A 4,213-nucleotide genomic window follows, 5' to 3' on the forward strand; every position below is an offset into this window, starting at 1 on the left:
CATGTTTTATCTTGAAGTTAAGACTAGTCTACATAGAAGGGCAAATTAAAGTGTGAGTCATCACAGGCAGCATCTTTGCAATGTATTTATCAGAGCATTTCACGAAAGAATATTGTGTTTTCTGCATAATTCTATCATGCATTAACGTCTTCTGGGCTATGTACCATCCTGAACTGTTAAGTGGTCACTGAGGGACAGAAAAACCCAATAAGGAGGCAGTATCAAGGGAGCAACTAGGGAAGTATGTGAGTGTGTGTGTGTGTGTGTGTGTGTGTGTGTGTGTGGTGTTTTGTGTATATACCTGTATGTGTGTATGTGTGTGTGTGTGTGTGTGGTGTTTTGTGTATGTACCTGTGTGTGTGTGTGTGTGTGTGTGTGTGTGTGTGTGGTGTTTTGTGTATGTACCTGTGTGTGTGTGGTGTTTTGTGTATGTACCTGTGTGTGTGTGTATGTACCTGTGTGTGTGTGTGTGTGTGTGTGTGGTGTTTTTGTGTGTATCTGCACACATAGCTGAGTTGATAAGTGTACAGGCACTGTACATTTATGGATGCTAAGTCCGGAAGTCTTCACGGTGAAAACACAAATTACAGTAGACTGAATTTAAACATTTTGAGTGTAGAACTAGGATAGAGACCTGACACAACTTTATTGTGCACAGTGATCTCATATCTGGCTTGTTTCAGCACTTCACAAAGGAGCAACCCACTTGGAAAATGCATCACAAAGTTCCAGCCAATTTTCACAATTCTTGAGCCAAAAATATCTTTGTTCCCCCTACCCCACAAAAAAAAAAAAAAAAAAAAAACACCCCGCAAAAAAATCAAACGATAGCAGAACCACAGGAGTTAGAAGTCCTTACACAGTAGAAATTGAAGGGTAATATTTTTTAGAGGTATAATAATTTTTTTAATCTGGAAAATTTAAAACTGTGAGCCTATATCAAAATGTCTCTGAACGTTCCTTGCAGATCTAAAAGAAACCAGAACCTGGTGATGAGGAACCACACTGTCACAACTTTCATCTTACTGGGACTGACAGATGACCAGCAACTGCAGGCGTTTGTCTTCATCTTTCTCTTCTTTACCTATTTACTGAGCATAACTGGAAACCTAGCCATCATCTCCCTCATCTTAGTGGATCCTCACCTTAAAACAGCCATGTACTATTTCCTTAAAAACTTTGCTGTCTTGGAGATCTCATTCACATCTGCATCCCCAGATACCTGTATAGCATAGTAACAGGTGACAAAACAGTTACTGTAATGCCTGTGTCGGCCAAGTATTTTTTACTGATCTCTTCGGCGTAACTGAATTTTTTCTCCTGGCTGCCATGTCCTACGACCACTATGTGGCCATCTGCAGGCCACTGCACTACATGACCATCATGGACGCCGCAGTCTGCAGAAGGCTTGTGTTTTGCTGTTGGGTCGCTGGTTTATGGATTTTGATTCTGCCTCTTAGCCTCGGCCTAAATCTGGACTTCTGTGATTCCAGTATCATTGATCATTTTATCTGTGATGCTTCTCCTCTCCTAAAAATCTCTTGTTCAGACACTTGGTTGATGGAGCAGACAGTTCTCATCTGTGCTGTGCTGACACTCATTATAACGCTAGTGTGTGTCATCCTCTCCTACGTTTATATTATCAAGACAGTTCTTAGATTCCCTTCTGCCCAACAGAAGAAAAGAGCCTTCTCCACCTGCTCGTCCCACATGATGGTGGTTTCCATCACCTATGGCAGCTGCATCTTCATCTGCATCAAGCCCTCAGCTAAGGATGAGGTGGCCATTAACAAGGGTGTGACAGTTCTCACTACATCCCTTGCCCCTCTGCTAAACCCCTTCATCTACACACTTAGGAATAGGCAGGTCAAGCAAGCCTTCTGTGCCTCAGTAAAAAGAATTGTAATGTTTTCCAACAAATAAGATCAAACTCAATAAACTTGGGTGGTAAACTTCCCAACTTCTGGGTCAAGTTAACTTTTCCTGAACACTCTTGGTCACTGTGGTCAACGAAATTCCTGCTCCCACAAACCTCTTTTGGGATCACATGCTTCCAAGTGTGTTAACAGCTTTCAGAAATCATAACCCCTGTTTCACTTTACAATTAAGACTACCAAAACAAGTCAGGTGTGATGGCAAAAGCCTTTAATCCCAGCACTCAGGGAGGCAGAGGCAGGCAGATCTCTGTTCAAGGTCAGCCTAGTCTACAAAGTGAGTCCAGGACAGCCAAGGCTACACAGAGAAACCCTGCCTCAAAAAAAATATACCAAAAAATAATAAAGTAAAACAAAACGATAGAGAAGTAATTGCCAAAAGATTTTTACATCTTCAGCAAAACACAAGTCATTGTTTCTTCCAGTCCAAAACATTCAATTGATTTATTCACTAATTTATTAAATGGTAGGCACTATTTAGGTCCTAAACACAGAGGAGGACAGAAACCAAAAAATAAAATTTATACGATTCCCCCATGTGCCCTGTGCTCAGAGACAGAAAGGAGGAATGGGACAAGCCAGTGAGAACACAATCAGAATGCTGCACATGCAGAGCAGGGAATACTTTTGACAGTAAAATGGAATTCTGTCATTTTTAATGCAGAGGGATAGAGGTAATTGTGCTACAAAAAGTCAAGCTCAGAGAGGCAAGTGTCTTTCGGATGTGTGGATTATAAAAGGACTGGTCTCGGAGAAGTTGAGAATCGGATGGTGGTTATCAGAAGCTGGAGAGGGGAATGAGGAAGACAATGCTGGGAAATTTTTGACTAAATTACAGGTAGGTAAAAGTCAAAAGTTCCAGTGAGTTATTGCATGTTTGGTGACTATGTAGATAATGATAGCATATTACATAATTCAGAAAGCTTGAAAATTAATTTGAATGTTTTTATCATGTATAAATTATTAATGTTTGAAGAAACAAATTTTAATCCTGATTTGGCTACTACAAAGTTTGCTCTTGTATCAAAATATCATGTGATAGTTCATGAATATGCACACTTATTATGGTTTAATGCATGTTTAAAAAATTAATACATACTAAAATAACTTTGGGGGGAAAGGTTTAGTGTGTCTGGTTTTATATTGAGATCTTTGATCCACTTGGATTTTAGTTTTGTGCAGGGTGGTAAGTATGGAACTATTTGCATTTTTTCCTACATGTAGACATCCAGTTAGACCAGCACCATCTGTTGAAAATACTATCCTTTTTCCATTGTGTGGTTTTGGCATCTTTGTCAAAAATCAAGTAGATATGCTCCCTGCTAGGAACATCCAAACAAGTTCTCAAAAATATTCATATTTAAAGGGTATCAAATTAACAACAATCAAAATCCTAAGTGTTATATTTTTTTCAAAAAAAGACATTAAAAAGAATAAATTGAAAATGCTTATTCTGAAGAAAAAAATGGCATTTTGAGACAAGATCTCTCTAAACAACCCTTACTGTCCTGAAGCTGGCCTGAAACTCACAGAGAATTGCTTATCTCTGCCTCCTGCTTGCTGAAATTAAAGGTATGGCCATCCTGCCCAACTATTCTGAGACATTTTTTAATTGCAGTCTGCCATCCACACATACATGTATAGAATTACACAAAATACCATTAGTATAAACAAACACATGCCAAAAATACTAAACTGGATTGGAACATGACAGAGAAGATTAGCACAGGCCCTGCACAAGGATGACACACAAATCACTAAAGCATTCCATATTTTTACAAGACAACTAAAGGAGATCAAGGAGATACCAATTGGAAAGGAAGAAGTCAAAGTATTGTTATTCTAAGATGATATGATAGTATACATGAGTAACGCCAAAAATTCACCAGAGAACTCCTACAGCTGATAAACATCTTCAGTAAAATGGCTGAAAATTAACTCAAAAAAATCAGTAACCTTCCTGTATACAAATGGCAAATGGACTGAGAAAGAAATCAGGGAAACCCTTCACAGTAGCCACAAATAATATGAAGTATCTTGGTGTAACTCTAATCAAGAAAGTCAAAGACCTGTATGACAAGAACTTCAAGTCTCTGAAGAAAGAAATTAAAGAAGATATCAGAAGATGGAAAGATCTCCATGCTTATAATCAGTAGGCTTAAAATAGTAAAATTGGCCATACTAGACAAAACCATACAATGAAAAAAAGAAATCATCTTTAACAAATTGAGTGGATCTAACTGGATGTCTACATATAGAAGAATGAAAATAGATCCATA

At 38.4% G+C, this 4,213-nt stretch overlaps 2 pseudogenes; both read left to right on the forward strand.

The window, feature by feature from the left end:
• The first annotated feature begins 992 nt into the window (after window positions 1-992).
• On the forward strand, window positions 993-1,923 carry LOC110542112 (olfactory receptor 6C2-like; annotated as a pseudogene).
• A 1,689-nt stretch (window positions 1,924-3,612) lies between these two features.
• On the forward strand, window positions 3,613-3,711 carry LOC132655500 (U6 spliceosomal RNA; annotated as a pseudogene).
• The last annotated feature ends 502 nt before the right edge of the window (window positions 3,712-4,213 follow it).

Source organism: Meriones unguiculatus, chromosome 7 (genome assembly GCF_030254825.1).
Source record: "Meriones unguiculatus strain TT.TT164.6M chromosome 7, Bangor_MerUng_6.1, whole genome shotgun sequence".
NCBI classification, from domain to species: Eukaryota; Metazoa; Chordata; class Mammalia; order Rodentia; family Muridae; genus Meriones; species Meriones unguiculatus.